Below are 13,576 nucleotides of genomic sequence, written 5' to 3'. Positions count from 1 at the left end.
GTGACAGTCAGTCGACTTCCTGTTCCCTGCAAGCTGTAACACTCTCAGCTCCAGCACCAAGTCTGCCTGCATGCTGCCACGTTCCCCTTCATGATCATAATGGACTGAACCTCTGAAACTGTAATTGAGCCACCCCAATTAAATGTTTTCCTTTATAAGAGTTGCCATGCTCATGCTGTCTCTTCACAGCAATAGAAACCTAAGACAGGTGGTTAGTGCCTAAACAGGGGTTTGGGAGGGAGTCCCCACTGTGTGGGAATCCCTTTCACCTACTGCTTTTAGGTTTGGTGAGTTTCTGTTTTTCTAAGACCTTGAGTTCCATCAGTAGGTTGTTTATTTGAGGGCGCTCTTTTTCCCTCCAGTTTCAAAAAGGCTTCGTTTCTAAGTATACGTCAGAAAAGATGACTTGTCTTATTACCTCTGGTCAGTGCAGTGGAGAGCTACGTTCCAGCATCCACCTGGTTCTGTTGCTAAGGACCCTGCTTTGCCCACCTTGATTCACACTTCTATTCCAGTTGTGGGCATGAGACTTGTAGTCAATCAATTCTTCCGGCTTAAACCTTAGGCACTCTGTACCAAATCATTGCTGTGAATGATGTTCCTGCCAACTTGAATGCAGAGATCCCCTCCAGTGGTGCCCGCCTTAGAAACAGCTGGACTGGTGTCTCCAAGCATCCCTCAGCCTATCTTCACCACACAGAGGCCCTCTCAGACCACGGCTACAACTGGCCCTGAGTTCATGTACTCCACCAACCAGCTCTGGAAGAAAGGTGTCTTCCAGGTCAATACTGCTTCAGAAGCTCTTCTGAAGGGACATCATGGGCCACCAGGTGGAGCCCTTTCTCCCAGAAGCGCCTTGATCTCACCCACCAGGCTGCGCTGTATATCAGCTGGCTGGATGGCCATGACATAACCTTCCAAGGTTGGCGTGGTCCAGAGAGCTGGCAGGCTGGTGGGTGGCTAGGATGCTCTGCTCTTTTTTTTTTTTTTTTTTTTTTTTTTGAGATAGGGTTTCTCTGTGTAGCTCTGGCTGTCCTAGAAGTTGCTCTGAAGACCTGTAAGCTGGCCTCAGACTCAGAAATCCGCCTGCTTCTGCCTCCTGAGTACCAGGACTAAAGGCATATACCACCATGCCTGATTCTCTCTGATTTTTTAAATGTAAATATATTGCCATGAACTTTCCTCTTAGAGCCGCCTTAGCTGTATCCCCAAAGTTCTAGTAAGTTACATCTTCATTTTCACTTGACTATAGAAAGTTTGTTTTGTTTATCCAATTTATTTCTTTATGTGTGGGAGTGTGCGTGCGTGCGTGCGTGCGTGTGTGCGTGCGTGCGTGCGTGCGTGCGTGTGTGTGTGTGTGTGTGTGTGTGTGTGTGTGTGTATGTGATGTATTTATGTTGGTGTGTGCTTCATGGTGTCTGTGGATCGTCAGTCCTCTCCTTGTAGCTGAAGATGAACTTGAACTCCTGATCCTCCTCCTCGTACCTCCTAAAGGCTGGGATTATAAGTATGCACCACCACACCTGGAGTGATTTTAGGATCTTACAATGATCTCCTGGTTTTCTTCAATGCAGTATTGGTCATTCAGGAGTGAATCATTTAGTCTTCAAGTATTTGTATGGTTCGTCTTACTACTGATTTCTAGTTTTACTTCAGTATGATCTGGTAGAAGAATTCGTTCCATCTCTTTAATACTGCACTCTATCCAGCTCCAGAGTCTGACCTAAAGGGAATGGTTAGGAAGTTGAGAAAGGACAGTCACAGGAGAAACAGACAGACACAAATACACAGACAAGCTGGGACCAAGTGGTCTGGTCTCTTAGCTGAAGAGGCCACAGCATCCTGGAAAGCTCAGCGTGTTTACTGTTTACATCTGAACAGGGTGGCAGAGTTACTGCACACAGCTGGACAAGGAGGCAGTTTGGCTGATCTCAGTGGGCACAGGCTCTGGAGGGGAGCAGGCTCTGCAGGGGAGCAGGCTCTGGAGGGGAGCAGGCTCTGGAGGGGAGCAGTACGCTGTGCTCATTTAGTGGTGGAGAGAGCTACGGTGGACATTTTGTGCACAGACTGTCAACATTCACTCTCCGGCTAGAGGAAGACTTTGCCATCCCTCTGAACCTCACCCAGAGACATCTTTGGTATTTTGGGCTGAGGCATTGGTTCTTGACATGGCCATGTCCAAACCTACAGCACATGTTCACTCAGGATTTAATCACTCAGGACTTCCTCCAATCCCCACACTTCTCTGTTCGTTAAGAGTTATTTGTCAGTGAAACGCTTGCCTTGTATGGGCAAGGCCCAGGACCGAATTCCTCTGCAACTGCAAACAATAGTTTTTAAATTTATCAGAAGGGCCTTCTAGTGTCCATCTCAGACTTTACCCACGTCTCTGTGACTTCCTGCATTTCCCTTCAGTGACACTCTTTTCTATCAATCATGTGCATCCCACTCTCCCAGCACGGTCTTTTCCCAGCCACTCTTTTTTTTCAGGGCCGAAGACAGAACCCAGGGCCCTGTATGTGGTAGGAACTCAGCCGCAGCAGTCTCCAGCCACTCTGTTTATCTTTTGTAATGTCATTGCACCCCGAGAGTGACACTTTTAGCTAGGAATAAATACAAGTAAAAGTCTAGTTTTGTCTCAGTGGACCTCACATGGATGAGATTACTACAGTGCAGCCTACCCAGAGGTAGACTGTATCCTGGTCCGAACTGGACAAGCTGGGCATGTGGGCTAAGTTTAGTTTTTATGTATTTAAAAAGTTGAAAACAAATATTTGGATTAAATTTTGCTACTTGGCCTACAGAACCCCAGATATTTATTTCTTGCCCCTTTAAAAAATTTGCATAGCCTGGGTGATGATACATACCTGTAATCTCAGCACTGTAGAGGCTGAGGCAGGAGGATCCTGTTTTAGACCAGTGTAGCTGAAGCTTTCTCCGATTCTGCCTAGCCCAGGCCCACAGACCCCGCAGTCACTTATAAAATAATCACTCAGAAGCTTATCTTAATTAAAACTGCTGGGCCATTAGCTCAGGCCTACCACTGACTAGCTCTTACATTTAAACTCAGCCCATTTCTGTTCATCTATATGTTGCCACATGTTCTGGGGCTTTACCTGTGTGTCATTACATGCTGCTTCCTGGACTGTGGGCTGGCATCTCCTGATTCAGCCTTCCTCTTCCCAGAATTCTCCTTCTCTGTTTATCCTACCTATACTTCCTGCCTGGCCAATCAGCATTTTATTTAGCAACCAATCAGAGCAATACATTCACAGCATACAGAACATCCCAAAGCAGACCAGCTGTGCTACATAATCTCAAAAAGCCAAAATATATTTTTCTACTTCCTTCTGTAGACATCTGAATGCTTAGTTCAAAGATCTTTGTGTCCTGTGTCAACCTTGATCCTCACTCCATGCCAGTCACTATTATCTTTCCAATTTTAGTATGTGTGCTGCTGAAGCGAGCACTGGTCACTGTTTTCTTAAAAACAACTGTTAGACTTTTAGCCTTTTTCATGTTTCTGTATTCTTGGTGTAGTGTTTATTCACAGGCTGTTAGGGTTTTGTGTCAACATTTTTATCTGATATGCACTGTATTATATATATTGTATATTCTGATTTATAGTTGACTTAAGAGTTTGAGACTTACCATGTTGGTAGATATAGGCTGTATAATACTTTAGAAATAAACCAGACTTAAGACCTTGCTGCGGGCCACAGGAATATATCATAAGAACTCAGCTGGTTATGGCAAAGTCACTACCTGGAGGGATCAGGGAATTCCTCCAGAGGAAGCCAAATTCCAAGGAGTTTTGGGTGTCATTTGGCTTGTTATATATCAGCTGTATTCTGTTATGAAAATCATGTGTGCCTTCATAGTTTTCCCAATTGACTTTTCCCTTAGAAGGGCTAACTGTGTGGACTGATCATTCTCTGGACATACACATTCCAGGAATTTGTAGAACAGCCTCAGGAAAGACTTTCTCTGGAATCAGATTATCTCTCTTAGCCACTTTCAAGGACTAACAGGAGATACTGCCCAAGTGGGCGCCCAACTTCTGAGGACTAACAGTGATAGCAGCCCACATGCAAGTCTCCTGACTTATGGTAAATTCCACAAGGAGACACCGCCTAGGTCAGGTAGACATTAAGTAATAGCTTTACACAATTTAGCTCAGACCCTCCCTTTTTATACTGAGACTTCCAGGGCACGAGACGAAGAAGAGAAAAGAGAATGGAAGAACTAGATGGGTAAGAACTTGAGAGGAACAAACTGAGATGGGGAAGAACTAGATTGAAGGGCTAGAAGAGAGTACTAGAGGAATGAGATGGAAGATGAGGAAAAGCCAGATGGGGAAGAACAAGATGAGGAAGAGCCAGATGGGGAAGTACTAGCTGGGTAAGAACTAGCTGAAAAGGACATAGAGAGGCAGAGTTAAGATGAGAGAATTAAGATAGAATTTAGAGGGAGCAATAGATAAGTATAGAGAGAAATCAGGCAAGAAGGGAGCTAGGCACGAGAACAGAACTGAAGCTGTGTATAAAGGATGCTATGTCAGAGGAATTAAAGCAAGTGGACTATAGAGCTCGGTGTGCTGAGATTCTATTTCCCGAAAATGGTCCTCGCCGTTAGTAGTTCTCTCTCCTGAGCCCCTGGGATGTGTAATATTAAGGCTGGTTCCTTCTAATATTATACAAGAGTGCCTCTTTTGAGAAAAAAAAAAAGAGTTGCTTTGTGATTTAGAATGTGATCTATTTTAGAGAGGGTTCTGTGAGATGCTGAGAAGAACGTATAATCCCACTTCTGTTGGATGGAATAGTCTGTATGTATCTGGTCCATTGAATCAATTGGATAGTTTAACTCTGAAGGTTCTTAGTTCATTTTCAGTTTGGTTGAGCCAACTAAACATGAGAGTGGGGGTAGAAAGCAACCCATTATTGTTGTGTACGAATTAATCTGACCTTTTATGTCCACTAGTTTTCATTTTATGAAACAGAGAGCCCCAACAGTAAGTGCATGTATGTTTATAATTTTTCCATATTCTTTTTTAAGCTTTATTTATTTATTATGTATACAGTGTTCTGCCCGCATGTATCCCTACACACCAGAAGAGGGCACCAGATCTCATTACAGATGGTTGTGAGCCACCTTGTGGTCACTGGGAATTGAACTCAGGATCTCTGGGAGAGCAGTCAGTGCTCTTAACCCCTGAGCCATCTCTCCAGTCCCTGTTCCATATTCTTAATGGATTGTTCTCTTTACATAGTGCCCTTAAAAAAAAAAAAAACTTTCCTGACTACTTTTGGTTTAAAATTGACTCCATTCAATATCAGAACTGCTACTTACACAAGCTTGTTTTAGCTTCCATTGCTTGATAAACTGACTTTATCTTTGGCTTGTGGTCTGTGGATGGCTTTACCACCGAGGTGTGCTTTCTTGGAGACAACAGGCAATTGGCCCTAGTTTGTAAATTCCTGTCAGCCAATCTGTGTCTTTGTTGGTGAGTGAAGCTATTTAGAGCTTATGCTCTGACTGACAGATGTTACTGTTTCCTGTCATTTTGTTGATTATTTTTCTAGTTGGTTGTTGGGGCTCTCTTTCCCTCCAATTAGGAGTGACATTCTAGTGGCTTTAGCATTGGACATGATGGATTTGCTCTAATTGGCAGTTGTTCATCTGTTGATGAAGCGTGTTCTTTCCCATGCTCCTGTGATGGAGACCCACAGTCTTCCTCGTCTGTGTATGCGATTCCTTTCAGTGTCTTCTGCAATGCTGACTCTGACTCGGTTTGTGCTTGTCCTGAAATGCCCTATGTCTCTGACAGTTTTAAAAGATAACTTTGCCATCTGGGTGATGGTGGCTCACGCTTTTACTCCCAGCACTCTGAGGCAGAGGCAGGTGGATATCTGAGTTTGAGGCCAGCCTGGTCTACAGAGAGAGTTCCAAGACAGCCAGGGCTACACAGTGAAACACTATCTCAAAAAACCAAAGGGAAAAAAAAAACAACCAACCAAACAAAAACAAAGAAACAAAAAACAAACCAAAACGAAACAAGGAAAACTAACTTGACCTTGGTTGGGTTGAATTGCATCTTCCCATGCCTTCTTGGCTTTAGTTTCTGGTAAGAGATCTGGTATTTTCCTGATGTGTTACCCTTTCTGAATGAGTTGATGGTTTTCCCTTACAGTTTTAAATATTGTTTCATTCCTTTGTATTTTGACATCATGGCTATAATATGCCATGGAGAGGTTCTTCTCAGCTTTAGTGCATTGATGTTCTAAATGCCTCCTATGCTTGGGTATTCATCTATTCAATGAATGATACCAGAAGAGTCCCCAAATCTAGAGAAGGAGGCAGACATTCAAACGCATAGGATAGGCATTTAAAACCTTGGCTATTTGGAGAGCTCCATATTAAGCAGCCTTCTCTTGAGGGCTCAATCTCAGTGTCCCTCACAGAGGAGAAAGCAAGCTGCTGTTGATGTTAAAGAAACTCAAAGTGATAAAACTGATGTTACAAATGATTTACTAATAGGTCTGCTCAGGAGACATTAAGGCACACTAGTGGAATTTAGGTACAGGAGTACTCCCTCCAAAATATCCCAAAGATAAGTAATATGCTAACCAGGTCTGTTAGAGATAAGCCAAATTTAGGATGCTAAGATGTAAATATTTGTTCACCAGGATTTGTCAGCCATTAGGCCCCATTCCCATGACAAAGGAGACAGAAGTTACTTACCACCGGTCATCTGGCCCCGATTCCCACCTGAAGACATACCTCTAACTGTGCGGCTCAGGGAGGGAGACAGCTTGGGGTCACAATCATCACTGAGTCCTGGTCTGCCATTAAGTCCCCTGTGCTCTTATCAGGAGAAACATAATTCTGCCAGGTGGGCAGGATGATCCTGGGTAACAACTCTCCGGAGAAGAACAACACTGGTGTACTTGAAACAGCTCTCTGGCAATGTGGAATATCTTTGCTGTGTAAATCTCCTGTCTGTCTAAGCTGCCAGACTCCCTGTCTCCTGTCCCTGTTTAAATTGCTTGAAGTGTAACCTGGGCCTGGGACCCCAAAGAGATTTAAGGATAGCAGTGTATATAAAATCCATAAACTCATAAAATCTTCTGTTGAATGCTGGCTCTTCCTTGGGCATTAGCCAAGAGCTGGGGAAACATTATGAAAGAGTCCTTCCTTCATCTCTAATATGTGAAGTGTTTCCTCACCAGACAGGCATATAATTTCTACACCATGACAGCAACAACATCAAACCATACAAGATGTAGAAATATAGCTAAACGTACTGAAAGCCTATTAATATATCACCAATAACCATAACACAGAAAATAAAAAATGCAATGTAGAACGTGCTGTAAAGTTAAAAAACTAGGGTAAATAAGGAACTATTAAATGAGCTAGCTAAAGAGAGGAGGCATGAAGGGGGGAGAGGGAGAGAAGGAAGGTTAAGCAGAGGAAAAGAAGAGAGATGAGCATTGTAGCCAGAGATTGGAGACAAGTCTGAAGATGTGACAGAGAACCTCTAAGCATGAGTTCAGAAACAAAATATACAAATAAACGTAAGGAAAGGAATAAAAAATAAAAACATGTGAGGTGACTTTTTTTCATTACTAAGTAAAGTCAAAATACTATAAAAGGATAGAAGAATGGCTGAGTACAGCCTTTCATCCCAACACTCAAGAGGCAGAAGCAAGCAGAACTCTATGAACTCAAGGCCAGTCTCATCTAATTGGAGACTTTCAGGACAGCCAGAGCTACCTAGTGAGACCTTGTCTTCAAATAAATGAATGAATGAATGAATGAATGTGTAGTAGAATAGAAAAAAAGGTGTAAACACAGAGGTTAAAAGAAAACAAGGGCTGGAGAGATGGCTCAGCCTTTAATAGCACTGGTTGCTCTTCCAGAGGTCCTGAGTTCAATTCCCAGCAACCACATGGTAGCTCCCAACCATCTATAGTGGGATCTGATGCCCTCTTCAGGAGTAAAGTCGTACATGCAGATAGAACACTCATATACATAAAATAAATAAATAAATATTTAAAAAAAATTAAACAAAGAAAAAAGTCGAATAAAAATATAAACAAATTAGACACATACTTGGCTTGGTGGCACACACCACCAAGGGGAATAAAAAAAACCCATAATTTTTAAAATACCATGAAGTTAGTAAAAAAAAAAAAATACTGCTAAAAGTGTAGTTAAAAAGGAAAAATAAGTGGAAAAGCAAGGACTTTTTTAAAAAGGGAAAAGATGGAATCTGGTAGTAGCTTTTTCTGGGTCTTCGGAAAACAGAGCTGCTCAGGTATACACGTGAGGCTGAAGGGGAACTGAAAGAGGGATGCTCGCCTCCCTTGTGGTTTATGCTGGTGCTGAGTCAAGTGTCTTCGCTGTCTTCATTTCAGGAGCTTGCTTTCTTTGTATACTTGTAGCTTCTGTTGGCCATCATTAGCCTTGCAATCTGCTGGCTGGGCAGCTTGTCTTACCCTCCCAAGGCAGTCCCACTCCGCCCCTTGGGGTGGCTAATATTCTTTTTTTTTTTTTTTTTTTTTTGGTTTTTCGAGACAGGGTTTCTCTGTGTAGCTTTGCGCCTTTCCTGGGACTCACTTGGTAGTCCAGGCTGGCCTCGAACTCACAGAGATCCACCTGGCTCTGCCTCCCGAGTGCTGGGATTAAAGGCGTGCGCCACCACTGCCCGGCCGGGGTGGCTAATATTCTTGTGGTGGGCATCTCCCAAGTGCATTAGTGTTGTATGACACTATCCTCAGGGTAGAAAAACTACCATTTTCCTAAGAATAGCAAAGGGTTGCTCAGCAACAGTCAGTGACAAAATGGGATTCCTCTCACTCCCGACAGGCTTGTTGGAGGAATCGGGGTCACCAAAACCTGAAACCCAGCTACAAACCCTTCAGTCTGCAGTGGTGACCTGCCTGCAAGATAGGCTGGCGCAATAGTGGCACAAAAGTTGTGGGAGTCACCAACTGCTGTGGGATGTTCTGTGTGGTCCTGTGGGAGCCCGTTCTTGGGTTCCTTGTGGCTTTACCCAGCAGGTCCGCATAGAGGATGATTAGGACCACGGGCCTGAGTGCAGGTGTCTGAGATGGTCTGCACTTGGCTGTGCTGGGGGATGGTCTGTATGGCAAATGTGTTGCTCTGATTGGTCAATAAATAAAACCTGATTGGCTGTGGCTAGGCAGGAAGTATAGGTGGGACTAACGGAGAGGAGAAAAGAAAGAACAGGAAGGCAGAAGGAGACTGCCAGCTGCCAGCCAGGACAAGCAGCATGTGAAAATGTGGGTAAGCCACGAGCCGCATGGCAGGGTATAGATTTGTGGAAATGGATTAATTTAAGCTACAAGAACAGTTAGCAAGAAGCCTGCCACAGCCATACAGTTTGAAGCAATATAAGTCTCTGTGTTTACTTGGTTGGGTCTGAGTGGCTGTGGGACTGGCGGGTGCTGTGGGATGTTAATGTATGTCCTGTGGGAGCCCTTCTTGGGTTCCTTGTGGCGTTGCCCAGCAGGTTTGCATAGAGGATGATTAGGACCATGGGCCTGAGTGCAGGTGTCTGAGATGGTCTGCACTTGGCTGTACTGGGGGATGGTCTGTATGTCAAGTTGCTCTGATTGGTCAATAAATAAAACCTGATTGGTCGTGGCTAGGCAGGAAGTATAGGCGGGACTAACAGAGAGGAGAAATAAAAGAACAGGAAGGCAGGGAGAGACGCTGCAGCCGCCGCCATGACCAGCAGCATGTGAAGACGCCGGTAAGCCACCAGCCACGTGGCAAGGAATAGATTTATGGAAATGGTTAATTTAAGATAAAAGAACAGTTAGCAAGAAGCCTGCCACGGCCATACAGTTTGTAAGCAATATAAGTCTCTGTGTTTACTTGGTTGGGTCTGAGCGGCTGTGGGACTGGCGGGTGACAGAGATTTGTCCTGACTGTGGGCAGGGCCGGAAAACTCTAGCTACAGGCGGGTGACAAAGATTTGTCCTGACTGTGGGCAAGGCAGGAAAACTCTAGCTGCAACCAACCACTATCTTACTGGATTTAAGGCCCACTCCATGAGATGGAATGCGTGCTCAACACTGCTCAGGCCAAGAACCTGAGACTAGACAGGCCATGGACCTAGGGGAAACCAAATGCTACTGTTATGCTAAAGGAACATAGCAATAAAATGACTCCTACCAGCATTCTGCTAAACTCGTAAATCAGTGTCTTACTCAGCCATCATCAGAGAAGCTTCCTCCTATAGTAGACGGGAACAAATCCCCATGAAGTATAGAGAATGGGAGACTTTGGAACACTCAGTCTGAAATGGGAGGTCTCCATCAAATCCCTCCCCCTGGGGCTCAGGAAACTGTGGAAGAGATGGTAGAATGAGTATAAGAACCATAGGGTATGGAAGACACCCACGAAACAAGGACGCAGCAGAACTGACACACATATGGACTCACAGAGACTGTGACAGTATGCCTAGGGTCTGTACATGTCTAAGCCAGATGGGGTCTGTGTTGATAATTTTATGTCAGCTTGACACAAACTAAAGTCATCTGAGAGGAGGGAGCCTCAATTAAGGAATGCCTCCATAAGAACAGGCTGTAAGCAGGCCTGTAAGGCATTTCCTTGATTAGTGATTGAAGGGGGGGGGGTCCAGCCCATTGTGGGTGGTGCCATGCTTGGGCTGGTGGTCTCTAGTTCTATATATAGAACTTTCTTATAGAAAGCAGGCTGAGCAAGCCAGTAAGCAGCACCCCTCCATAGCCTCTGCATCAGCTCCTGCCTCCAGGTTCCTGTCTGTGTGACATCCTGTCCTCACTGCTTTTGATGATGAACTGTTGTGTGGAACTGTGAACAAAAGAAACTCTTTCCTCCCCAGCTTGCTTTTGTCATGGTATTTCATCACAGCAACAGTGACCCTAAGACAGGGTCCCATTGCTGAGAGGGGAAGGGGACTCAATGCCCTACCCCTTACCCAGAAGCTAGCTCCAGTCAATAACCACTCACAAAGGAAAAATTCATTTTCCCCAATGGAGTATCACTGGGTATACAAACCATACTTAAGGGCAGGCCCCATGCCCAACAGTGGATGGTCAACACAAAAAGAACTCAGTGGTATATTTGGAAGTTGGTTTGTTTTTTTTTTTTTTTTTTTTTTTTTTTTTTTTTTGTCTCATAATGCTTTGGGCATTTAAAAAAAACTTTTGGGTCTTTTGTTTATACATTATGGTTTCCGATTTTGTTTTTAAGGTTTTTTTTTCCTGTGGGTGAATGTGTGTGTGTGTGTGTGTGTGTGTGTGTGTGTGTGTGTGTGTGTGTGCATCTGTGTGTGTTATGCTTTTTCTTTGGCTTTTTTATTTATTTGTTTTTGTTTTTTGTCTTGTCCTATTCTGGTTTGTTTTTATTTTATTATTGTTTTTAGATGCCTATTTTCTAATGAGAGAGAAAGAGTGTGAATTTGGAATTTGGATAAGTGAAGAGGTAGGGAGGATCTGGAAGGAGAATTTGGGGGAGGAGGAACTATAATCAGGATATATTTTATCTGGAAAATGTATCATGATAAGACGCAACTTAGGGGAGAAAGGTTTGTTTTAGCTCACAATTCCAGATTACAGTCCATCGCTGCAGGGTCATCAAGGCAAGACCTTGAAGAAATGAATCACATCCACAGTCAACAGCAGAGAGAATGTGAATATGTGTATGCTTACTATTCAGCCTGCTTAATTACTTTCTCTGCTTTGTATTATTGAGGACCCAAACCTAGGGAATGATGCTACCCACACTGGGCCTGCTCTTCCCATACCAGTTAACACAGTCAAGACAATTCTCCACAGATATGACCACAGACCAATGGTATAGACAGTCTATCACTGGGACTATCCCTTCAGAGGATTCTAGGTTGTATCAAGTTGACAATTAAAACTCACCATCCTACGCACTCAATAAGCTTTCCCATAAATACTGGATTCAGTTCAGTTGTGTTTAATAGAATTATGCAGCACTCGGTTGAAAGTAAAACCTGGCTTTCTTGTAGGTTTGCATATTTTGCTTATGAAAACTGTAGGTAAAGAACCTGTAAATAGAAATCTCTGTACTATTTTGTGTATTCTTTCTCTTTTCAAAACAAACAAAGAATCAGGATCGGGTAGACTAGCTAAAAAGAACCCATAAAGCAGATTTGTAATGCACAATGTCTTAGGCCAGCAATGGGGAAAAGAAACCTAAAACATTTACCCCACACTTGAAAAATAAATTAATAAAGTGGCTTCTCCCATGTGTCTTATAACCTCACCATAAAGACTGTATTTTTCAGGAAGCATAAAGCATGGAGTCTCTGGTACTTATTATTCCTTATGGCTAGTGTCATATTATGGAAAGTGATGATTCAGCCAGTGGCTGTCACAGTGATTATCTGGCATCTCGATGACAAAAATAAATACATTGACTCACCTGGAGTCATGTGGCATTAGGGCCCACTTTCTGAAATTCTTGAGCCATTGAGTAGTAATGGTAATTAAACAAGCCCCCCATCCCACCTCTGTCTTCTGCCTTTTCAAACTATGGAAGACAAGTAAAATTGGCCCTTGCTTAGACTTGGTTGAAAACTGGTGACTAATGAATCTTGGGGTATAATCTTAGGGCTCATCTCTTTTAGATCTCTGATACATGGCTGCAGGGTTGTTTCTAAAAGTTGGTAACTGGGATATTGGGGTACATCTAGTAATACCCCAGGCACCCTGAAAACCAGGAGTAGGCAAGTTGTATTGGAATCATTATACCAGTATGGGTAGCAGGCTCTGCCCCAGAAGCCCTGGTTCAGCCGGCGGTCACTGAAGGAATCTGCTGTTTTATTTCACTGTTTTTCATTTTCTTTGGAGAGTAATCTAGGTATTTGAGAGTAATCAATCCCTTCGTTGTCTGAACATGCTAACAGCTGGCTTGGAGCTAAGTTAGCTTTGGCTAACTAAACACATGTTTACTGGTAGAAACATGCCCATGGCTTTGGTGAGCATTGTATAGAATTATTCTCCCAGCCAAACCGCTGCCATCTTCAGAAATTCAGCTAGGCTTGCTTGCCAAAAACCACCACAGCTGGGCTTGTTTACTGATGAAAGGAGGGGTCAGAAAGGGTCCTGGCATGCCCTCTCCCAACCGGTTGTATGCAACTCTGCCCTAATTACACATACGGCCCTGGGTTCTGGGAATGGCTAAAGGATGTAAGTAGGGAAGGATTAGGGGAGGGGACTCCATCTACCTCACAAACACTGAAATAGTCTTTTCATTCTTGTTCTCTACTGCCTGGACCACTTTAAACTCTCTTCTTTAGTTCACCGACTCTTCATTCTGTCTGCCTGGGAGACTGTTACATTTTTCATTTCATTGTATTCTTCAGGTATTAAATTTGTTTGTGGTTATGTATTTTAATGAATTATTTTTCTCTTTGTTGAATGTACTTCTCAAAAAAAAAATTCTGTCCTGGGTGTGGTGTATGCCTGTGAGTTGTGCCAATACATGTATCAATGGGTAGGCACATGGAGGCCAGAGCAGGATGTTGGGT

At 43.6% G+C, this 13,576-nt stretch overlaps 1 long non-coding RNA gene and 1 pseudogene across 1 annotated transcript in view; one reads left to right on the top strand and one right to left on the bottom strand.

Moving 5' to 3' along the window:
• LOC121828752 (uncharacterized) overlaps positions 1-13,576 on the top strand; it is a 55,477-nt gene that overhangs the window by 10,177 nt on the left and 31,724 nt on the right. The gene's annotated exons all lie outside the window — the stretch shown is intronic.
• On the bottom strand, positions 425-906 carry LOC102910785 (putative nucleoside diphosphate kinase pseudogene; annotated as a pseudogene).

This window comes from Peromyscus maniculatus, chromosome 4 (assembly GCF_049852395.1).
Source record: "Peromyscus maniculatus bairdii isolate BWxNUB_F1_BW_parent chromosome 4, HU_Pman_BW_mat_3.1, whole genome shotgun sequence".
NCBI classification, from domain to species: Eukaryota; Metazoa; Chordata; class Mammalia; order Rodentia; family Cricetidae; genus Peromyscus; species Peromyscus maniculatus.
This window is presented reverse-complemented; position numbering and strand designations above follow the sequence as displayed.